This window comes from Condylostylus longicornis, unplaced genomic scaffold, assembly GCF_029603195.1.
Source record: "Condylostylus longicornis isolate FDR11 unplaced genomic scaffold, ASM2960319v2 ptg000010l, whole genome shotgun sequence".
NCBI classification, from domain to species: Eukaryota; Metazoa; Arthropoda; class Insecta; order Diptera; family Dolichopodidae; genus Condylostylus; species Condylostylus longicornis.
In genome coordinates, this window is record NW_026577979.1 from 22,448,674 (window position 1) to 22,459,849 (window position 11,176).

At 26.7% G+C, this 11,176-nt stretch overlaps 1 protein-coding gene across 1 annotated transcript in view; it reads right to left on the reverse strand.

Moving 5' to 3' along the window:
- LOC129618758 (probable serine/threonine-protein kinase DDB_G0282963) overlaps positions 1–8,295 on the reverse strand; it is a 92,061-nt gene extending 83,766 nt beyond the window's left edge. The window contains exon 1 of the mRNA XM_055533723.1: positions 8,161–8,295. The gene's annotated coding sequence lies outside the window, so the exon portion shown is untranslated. The remainder of the gene's footprint in view (positions 1–8,160) is intronic.
- Between the last annotated feature and the right edge of the window lie 2,881 nt (positions 8,296–11,176).

The window sequence follows — 11,176 nt, forward strand, 5'->3', positions numbered from 1 at the left end:
ATTAAAGAAAGTATATAATATGTATGTATGTACAAAATAAAATTGTAAGTGGTGATGTTCAATGAGTTTTTATATTCAAACACACTGTGTGCGAAAAATGATTATCTGATTAAAAAAACACATTTTTTAATCAGAAACACAAAAGTTTTTTCAATTTCAATTAATTATGTATGCAGATTAACATGAATTTGTGAATCCAAGTATATTTATATACATACATATACAGAGTATAACTGCAACATGGCATAATATTTCGGGTGCGTTTTTTTTTTTTAAAATCGTTCTTAAGGTGGGGGTGGGGGGGAGTCACTAATGAATATTAAGCCCCAAAATCCTAGAATTGAAAATTTTTGGTTTCGACTCATATGACTATAACTTCCATAACTAAAAACATGATTTAAAAAAATTAATATGCCAAAGCTGAAAAGCAGCTCTTTTTAGTGTGTCATTTGAGCATTATTCCACCCTCCCAAGGAATATTGAAATTATAATACGTTACAGATTCACCCACTATAAATAAACATATAAATACAATGTACGTGCGCATGTAGTTAAGGAGTTGATAAGAGATTTATAATTTCATGATTGCTGATTTTTTTTCCTCCGTTGCATTGCAATACAAGAACGTGTGTAAGTATGTGTTTATGTATATAAGTATGTATATATAATTTTAAACAAATTTTTAAAGTAAATGCAACATTTGAATAGTCAGAAAATATGATGATCAAAATGAAGTGCAAAGAAAATTGTTTTCTTTTTAGCACTTTTCAGAAAAATTTTTGAAAAAAAGTACTTCTTAGTTTCACTCTGTCCGTCCGTCCGTCTGTCCGTGTTAATTTTTATTTATCTCCCTCCCTCTAGAAGTTATACTCCCCTAAAACCCTAAAAATGCCATTTTTTAACTATTTAGTGCAGTCAAACCATAAGCATTTTTCAAATTTTGCAAATGCAGAGAGGCAGTGGCTTGCTTCTCCTAGCGCGGTATACTATAGTTAAACTTTACAAAAACAAAATGGCCGTTCAAATTTACCGTTATCTAAAATTTACCGTTTTTCTTCTAGACCCCAGCTTGTGTAAGCCTGAAATTATAATATTAGGGCTTTTAGATACTAATAAATGCTTCATTTCCATAGAAGAAAATTTTTTTCCATCTCCACCCCTCTCAAATGATCGCCTCTTGAAATTTGTAAAATTTGAATTTTTGACACTTTATTTTTCCGAAACTGCAAGCTTTTTCAAATTTCTATAAACGCAAGAAGCTAGCGGTAAATTCCATGACATTAAAAAATATAATTATTTTTCTTAACTCACGCAATTAACCTTTAAAAACGAGCATTAAGTTAACCCATCTTTATGTGGAATCCTAGAAATATCAATATATGCAATCCTAGAAATAGTTTCGTTTATGATTGTAAATAATTTTAATAGTGTGGTGGATATACATAGAAGACTGTATTAGCAGTATTTTCAATTGTTGAAGGGAAAAGTGCTACAATACAAACCATTGGTTTGACCTAACTTTATTTTTTATTTCTTTTATGTAATAAAAAGCGAAATTGAAATAAAAAAAGAAAAGAGATATTATTGTTTACAAAACAATTTTATTGTGTCTATTCAAAAAGTACCTTTTAGATAAAATCTGTCAGACAAACTCGGTATTATAGCAAAATTGAAAATCATATAATTAAATTCGAATCAGTTTATTGAATTTTAAAGTAGGACTTTTCCCTAAGTCAAGTACAAATGTGTTTTTTAAAATCATAATATTACGTATTAAAGAATAATTGCATATATATAGGATAACAGTAAACTTAAAAGAAGAGATAATATAATTATAGAATTTTACGACTAATTAAGTGAGTTAATTATGTTTTAAAAAGCAAGGTGTTTTATGTTTTTACAAAAATTCGCAAAGCTTAAAATGGTTTTGGAAAAATAAGGAGCCAAAAATTAAAATTTTGTTGATTTTGATCGGTGATAGTTTGAAAGGGAATGGATTGTGGAAAACCAGAGTCATAAAATTTTAAACTTTTACAACTTACAATCTATGAGGGAAACAATATTCATATAACAGTTAAGTTAAATGACCTTTTTATTACTACGAAATTTACTTTAGGTCAGTTTTCTAGTGCATAAGAACTAAATCGTTCTTTTTCGGCTTTAAAATTTTTTCCTGGTTTTTATAAAAAAATACTTGCCAAAAAGTTCTACTTTCAAAGGATGCTGAAGTTTTGCTAACAGAAAGAAAACAAGAGCGAATGGATAACTAACCAGATTGAAACTAATAACAAAAATATTTCTAATGCTTATTATTGGGAAAAAATGATAAAACGCATGTCATAAATTATTGAAAGAATTTTTAGAAATCGGAAATATTCAATATATTTCGACATTTACATGCTTAAGTAAAAGGTTTTTCTTCAGCACAAGGTTTTTGAGAGTGCTGAATTACACCTAGTATATAACACATAGTATGTATTTTTTTATGGTATTGTAAAACAAAGGTTTCTATAAAAGAAAAAAGCAAAAACTACATTTTGTAATTAATTTCAATTTACTTATTTTATTGGTAATTATAATGTTTTAAGTTTATTTATGTAGCCATATACTTTTAGATGTTTTACTACTAAGTCCTTTGTTCAGGAATTCCTTTTAAGCCTGAGTACTGTAGAATGAAGAATCATTTATGTAGCTAGAATTAAATATTCTACTCAAGTTTTAGCATCTTTTTTACAAATTTATGGCAATTTTAACAGCGATTTTTTTTTAAATTATTGCATGATACTTTATAATTAAGAAGAGGCGTATATTTAAAATTTTACTTTCGGCAATTTCGTAATTTTATAGTTTTTAGATTTTTATTTTCCATTTTATTATTTTACTTTCTTTTGTGCTAAATGATTATAAATATTCAAATTACTATTTGTTTCTATACAAGTACTTATAAATAAATTAAACATTTCATTGAATTTTTTCCCCCTTAATTACATTTTTTTCAGTTTTCCATATCAAAAATATACAAAATTAGTTTGTAGATTCAATGGTAGTTGAATATTAATGATACAGTAGACTGAAAACGACTAAGTACAAATATATTAATTATTTCGCTTCTACTTCAGTCAAAAATTTCCGTGAACACAAAAATAATATACTTAAATCACATTTCCTTATAAAGCGTAGCATTAGAAAGGGTAGCATTAGAAAGCATCGTAATTCTTAATAACTTCAACATGTGTTAAAAGTTTTAACAAAGTAAATTTTTAGCACTTTTCCAAAAAAAAAATTTAAAAAAAGTGCTTATTAGTTTCACTCTGTCCGTTCGTCCGTCCGTCTGTTCATGTGTCTGTTTACAAAACTTCTACAGCTTAGAAAATAGAAGGAAATAGAAACCTGAATTTTTATATATACATAGATCTTTACTAGAAACTAATTTCCGTAGAACATAATTTTTACCTATCTCCTCCCCTCTAAAAGTTATACCCCCCAAAACCCTAAAAATGTCATTTTTCAACTGTTTACTGTAGTTGAACCATATGAACCATATAAACTCCGAAAAACAGTGAGATGCTTCTTATATTACGGCATACTATACTTGAACTTTAAAAAAACAAAATGGCCGTTAAAATTCGCCGTTACATAAAATCCGTTTTTTTCAAATTTTTTATGTTATTTTTCTTCTACACCCCAAGATGTGGCAGCTTGAAATTTTAGTAACTTTTAGGCATTACCAAATAGTTCATTTCGTTAGAAGAAAATTTTTTTCCATCTCCAGCTCCTCTCAAGTTATCTTGAAATTTGTTGTTGACGCGTTATATATCCGAAAAATTTCTATAAATGCAGAATTTAAATTTCTATAAATGCAGATAGGTAACGGCAAATTCCATGACATTAAAAAATCTAATTATTTTTCTTAACTCACGCAATTAACGCTTAACATCGAGCATTATGTTAACCCCTCTTTAAATTAATTTTTCCTTTGTTTCAAAAACTGCATAAATTGTTCATCTTAAATATATGCAATCCTAGAAATAGTTTCGTATATGAATGAAAGTAATTTTAATAGTGTGGTAGGTATACATCGATTGTTTTGCAAAGCAGTATTTTCATTTGTTGAAGGGAAAAGTGCTACAATACAAACCATTGGTTTGACCCAACTTTATTTAGTATCCATTAAATAGAAACTAAGTGAGTAAATTTAGTGAAAAAAGCTGTGTTACCTCTTAAAAAAGCTTATGTTACCTATTTTAAACTTTGCGGTGTTTTATACATACGGTTCTAAATTTTTCCAAAACGCTCTGTATTGTTATTCCTTCATATTTAATAATTAGTTACGAGATCTATGATTACTGCAGGGTTTCTTTTATGTATTTTTCTAATTAAACTAAAGTTCGCATAAGTAAATACTAGATAAATCAAAGTATTTTAAACAACTACTTATTTATTTTTCTTTGATACTAACTAATCATAAATCTTGGCCGACTATCTTAAACGAAACCATACCAAATGGCAAAGTAAAAAAAATCGTAATCAGAAACAAAATAGCTTTGTCAATGCATAATTGCCAACATCACCTAGCAAAAACTAAGTCCTGCAACAATATAAAAAAAATACAATATGAAAAAGGGCAACTATAATTTCTTCAAAGCATTTATTGGATAGAAATAATTTCTCGAAATAACAATCCCGCCTGTTTTTATACCCTGCACTTCGTGAAAGGTATATTAACTTTCATATGGAGATTGTAACTACTTAAATGAGTCATCTGCGGTATGCACATATATATATATTCTTGCTCAGCATAAAATTCTGCGTCGATTTAGACATGTCCGTCCGTCCGATAGGACGATGACTCAAAAACAAATAATTCAATCCATACCAAACTTTCACAAGTTGTTTCTTTTGTGCCAAGGATGAACCCAATTGTAATTGGACTAATTCGGACAACGAGGTTGGGTAACCGCCATACCACTTAAAGAGTTTGTTTTAAATATTTCAAAAACTAAGAAAGGTATACAAATGAAATTTTGTATACGTGCGTCCAATTAAATTTTACATACGCTTTAAAAATTTTAGTGGGATGGCGGCACAGGTTCGGATGGCTGCCATGCAACTCCAAAAGCAAATTTTTTATATTCGGAAAAATAATAAAGTCAGCATAAAACTTCGCAGTCGCGTGTCAGATATATTCCTGAAGTTTGAGAGAAATTGCTTGACAGTTTGGAATTAAGAATTTCATTGTTCAAACTATGATAATTGAAATATAAAATTTTAAAGAAAACAAAAGTATCTAGATATTTATCTTTTATCTTTTAAAATATAATCTATTAAAAATGTGAAAAAAAAATAAAAGTCGACTTTCTAAAATTACTTAGATATATTCTCTAAAAATTTGAGTAATTCATCACGCCTTCAATTTAAAGTTATTTCAATAAAAAATGTACAGGAAATCAAGAGACAGATGCGCTGACGAGGTGAAATCGCACTAAGTTACTGTTTACGAGTTTTGTTTACGTTGAAAACGTAACATGTTAAATTTGGTACGATCATAATACCTTGATTATTGTGCGTAACGTTGTCGACAAAAAAACTTAATTTTCTCATTTTTTTACGTCATTTATTTTAATTTATAATTTGTTTATGCGTTCGGTTTACTTTAAACAGATATACTGGTGGCGTCAAATACACCTTAAAATTTGAGAAAAAAACCTGATTGTCCATGTTTTAATCTCAAAAAAAACAGCAAAACTTATACACCTTAGTTTTATCCAGAGGCAGACGAGTTATCATACTCTTTTATTTCCCTTTAACTTCGATCGTTTTTTTTATTAATGTGCACTATTCTAAGGAAGAAGTAAATCAGAGTCAGACAATACACCTTAATTTTTTTATTATAGTTTTATTGAGGATACTGTTGATTTTTTTTTTGTGAAAGGCGGCATGTTTTTACATAAAATGAAGGCAAAAGACGAAAAAGTTATTCATGTTTTGAGAATTTAAAAAATAAAGTTGAGTAATTTAAGATGTCTTATAACTACACAAGTATATAATTTTGTTTGAGGTCTTTGACCTTTAAAAAAACTAAGTAAGTTTGATAAAGAAGAATATTCTAATTTCCAAAATCACATCCTTGTTTTTCATAAAAAATTTTCAATTTATTACAGTTAAGAAAAATCTATTTTAATCAAGTTAATTTTTTTGTTTGAATTGGTTGCTTCATTACTTCTACTTAAACATATAGGAATTTTCTACATCCTTTGTAATTAATACTGATAAATATTCATCTGAGGTAGAGAATGGTGTACATGATCTGAGATGAAGAATGAATGTACATATATATTCTTTTTCAACGTTCTATACTTTAATTCTAGGCGAATTGTAACGATGTCTGCAGCTCAAAAAATAATTTGGACAAGCTCATCAAATTTTCAAAAATGCTTTGTATTACAAATTCTGGAACATTATTAATTTGTCAAGTAGTTTATATGAATTTTAAAAACTATTTGGCTAAGAAAACGTTTAAAACTGTTTAGTACTGCAATAAGAAATTAGCGCTTTTGATAGCCGCTCCATTTCAAAAATAATTTACTTACATTTGAAAAAATATGTGCAGGCATTCAAAATATAAGAGATCCAATGATAAATAGATGTATATATAAATTAAAATAAAACAATATAAAAAGGTTATAGCAACAAAATCATATAAAATTGTATGCAATTTCTAGAACACTCATAGAATCTTTTATTCGTAGAGTTATAAAAGATGCTATGAGTTACAAAATTGTAATTAACCGTGCAATGTGAAATTTAACTATCATATTAGTATGTTTTATATATACTGCACCCTCGTAAAGAGTATATTAACATTGGTGTGGAGTTTGTAAGTACTTGAAGGAGTCATGTATGGACAATATATACATATATTCTTGCTCAACGTAAAATTCTGCATTGATTTAGACACGTCCGTCCGTCCAATCGCACGATAACGCAAAAAAGAATAATGCAATCGACTTTCACATGTTGTTTATTTTGTGCCATGGGCGAACCCTATTGTAATAGTACCAATTTGGACAACCGGTTTGTAAAGCTGCCATACAACTCAAAGAGTTTATTTTAAATATTTCAAAAACTTATAAAGGTAAAAATATGAAATTGTATACATGTGTCCAATTACATTCTACACATTGTCTAAGAATTTTAATGGGATGGCTGCACCGGTTCGAGTGGCTGCCATACAACTCTAAAAGCAAATTTGTTATATTCGAAAAAATAATACGTTAAAGTCAGATTCACGTACTTGGCAGTCGTGTATCCAATTATAGGTCAGATATATTTCTGAAGTTTCTATAGAATGGTTTTACAGGTTCGAGTAATTGCTATACAAAAATGAGGTTATAATTCAATCGGTTTATATCGCAAAACGTTTTTACTTGTTTTTTCTTTAATTCGAGATTTTGCTGGTTAACGAAAAAGATATTCGAATATTTCAGCCAATTTTTAGAGTTTATTTTTGTCTAAATTCCCCAAAACGATCTTCAAATTCAAATTACTTATAGATCTTTTAAAATAAGATATATGTATATATATTTCAACAAGTTCTTCAAAAATTTTCAAGGAAAATGTTTGGTAGATTAGAGTAGATTAATTAAAAATTGTTTAGTTTGGTACTTCTGATTAATAAAAAAAAAATTCGTCCATTATATGTATGATAACTAGAACATTTCAATCAAATAGAAGACAATAAAAAATTCATTTTTTGCGGCTAAAATTACCATAAGATCAAATAAAAGACTAAATTAATGTTTAAGTTCTTAAGTTAATTATTGCAATAAATAAGTAGACATTTGTGTGGAATATAAATACAACTCTAACGTAGCTATAAATGAAATTTAAATTGTCGTCATAGGATAAGCAATTTTTTTTACCCAAAAGCAATTCACATGAAAAGTGCTTATAAAAAAAATGTGCCAAGTTTTTCGAGTAAAAAATATCAACTGTATGTATGTCTTCTTTAATTAAAACAAACACGCAAGGAAATTAAAAAAAAATAACAAATAATTTAAAAACAATTAAGTATATAAAATCTAAAAATAGAATTAATAATTTTACAAAATAATTTTCGTTTTCTTAAATCCACAATACTTTATTATAAAATTTACTTACATTTTTGTTTAAAAAGTGATTTTTTCTGTTCCAACCAAAATTGATTTTCAATACTTATGTAAGTATATTTAAACTACAACAAACCCAATTTAAAATTAGAAACGTATTTTAAGTTTTATTATGTTTTTAATTTAAATGAAATTTTTAATAAAATTCAAAAATTGAATTTTTATTTTTGTAAAAAAAACTTTCGATTAAAATCAAACGAACAAATTTATTGCTTTGCTCCAAAGTGTAGATATAAACCACAAGATTAAATTGTATAGATATGAGTAATAAAAATCACTTTAATTAAATATTAAATATAAGTACTCAAGAATATATATATATGTGTATGAATGTATGTACGTAAAACGAATTCACTTTTGAAAAAAACTCAATATTTTTTATATGTATGTATGTACTATTTGTTTCAAAAATGTTTTTTTTTTTATATTTTTTTTTAATTAATCATTTAAATTTTTCACTTTTAAAATAACATAAATACTTTCATATAAATTACGGTAACAAGATAACCACATATTCTTACACTAGAAAATATGAAACAGATGTATGCATGAACTTGTATTATGTATTAATACATAATATAATATATATCACTATGTATAATAATGTATGTATCTATAATAAAATGTTAAACTAAAAGTATGAATAGAAAATCTCAAATAATTAATAAACAACAAAATCATTAATTTTATAAATTTTGCACTCTATATTTTTGCATTTAAATTTAATAGTATTTAATTCTGTTTAAATACTAAGAAGGGCTAATTATTATGTAGATTTTTAAAATAACACTCAAAATAACAAAAAAATGTTTAAATAATTTGATTTTAATTGAATTTTAAAATAAATTAATTTTGAAAATTTTTGAAAATGCCATATGATCAAATTTATTTACATACATATAATACTTAATATAAGGATAATAATTTAAAATTCAAATTAAAAATTAAAACAGCCTATTTTGGAAGTAAATAACATATGCAGTATGTACGTACGAGTACATGTACACGAATTACACTTGCATATGTATGCAACATTCATTGAATTATTATTTAGTTAAATTTCTCGTTTTCAAAAATAATTACTTTTATCTTATTGAATAAACAAAGATATTGCTTTTATCTTTATAACATTTTAATGTTGATCTTTTATTATATTAACAATAAACTATAAATATATATATATATATGTATGTATGTAATATTATGCATCTAATATGTTTTTCATATGTTTTACTTAATATCTTCAGATAAAGATAAATTTCAAGTATAAATTTTGGTAGAGAAAAGAGTATATTTTGGTACTTACGTAAGCAATTTAAAATAAATATTTAAAGACCATATAAAATAATTTAATTTTAAATACGTAAATTTAATACGTGTTGGCGTTTAGAGTAGGAGGATTTTTCAAACAGTATTTCATAAACATAATTTCATAAACAGTAAACAGAACTCATGCTCCGTATTCTGTAAAAATATTATAACTTAATTTTTTTCAGAACCCCTTTAAAATTAATTGATAAAATTTGTATAACTAAAACTCTTTCCAGTTTGGGCGATGAAGACCGTTTAAATATGAACATATACTCTTACAACCAAAATAATGTTATTAGTTGCCGCTATTTCCATTGTAATCTGTACTCATTTAACCAGTAATATTTTTTATGAATCACATACGTTAATACGCGGAAAAATAAATATTTTAAAAAAAAAAAGTTGAATGTTATTGTTAGAAATTGTTTGTTTCTTTTAACGAAGTGCATTGCATAAAATAAGGGTCTGCGCAGATGAGTATCCCAAGCTCGGCTGAACCGATTTTCACGAAAATTTATATTTTAGTTTATTTTGAGAATGAGGCAGTTTATTCAACTTTTGAGAAAAGTCACTGGCAACTGGAACTGGGCCTTTACAGGTCAGCGGATTTTCAAGTTCCGACGTTGAAATAAGGATAAGTCTTCGTTTTTAAAATTTCTAAGAAATTTCTGAATCTTCAGAAGATGCCTTAAAACATCAATCTTCTGCATTGATTGGTAGATTATACGCAACACATAGAATTTTATTCAGATTTTTCTTCTTCTTGAAAATTTTAGTTTTTGAACTTATACTCATTTGAACGTCCAGCGTATACAATTACTTATATCTTGTTGTTTAATGAAATGTAAACTAGTATATAATGTAGTAAACGCTCATTGAACTAAGCTTAATTATGCGTTAACTAAGCTTAACTATGCGTTAATCAAAATTTCCAAGACTTTAACGTAAAAAAGGAGAATATTCTAGAATAAATGACATTAACTTGATTTTATGCTTTTTTCTTTTATAACATCTGTTCAGAGCTGAAATATTTATTTTATATTCTAAGTATCTACCTACTTAATTTCTACACATTTTTACCGACCGCACTGCATATAATAAGGGATGTTATATGATGGCACCAAATTTTCGATGCAACGCACTTCTCTCTAGTGATGCAGCGTAAATAAACTTTTTGTAGAGAGATGTCGGTCTGTGTTAACGCGCGTATTTATTATTTTTGCTAGGGCACGGGTCTTTTTGATCAACTTTTGGGATATGACCTCGAAAACTAGAGGGCCTAATTTTTCTGGACCAATTTTACATTATGGCGTATATATTCCTTTGACGATAATTTCTTTTTATCAACCAATTTATGAAATATAATATTTAAATTTGTGTTAATTTTAAAGGAATTTACCTACATATTCTGTGTCATTAGAAATGGTCGTATCTTACAAATTGCATAATACTCGCGACGAATCTATTTTGGAAATATACATATATAGAATATATAAAAATAAAGAGGGCTAAATTTTTGGTTGCATTTTAACGAGGTTTATTTTTAAGCATGTTGATATATCTATGTCACCTTTGATTGAATTAAAAAAACTCAGTTCGTTAAATGAAGTAAAATAATTCACTTGTTTATGGCCTAAGCTAAACCGATTAAATCTCAACAATTTTAAAATTCAAATTTACTTTTAAATAACTGTATC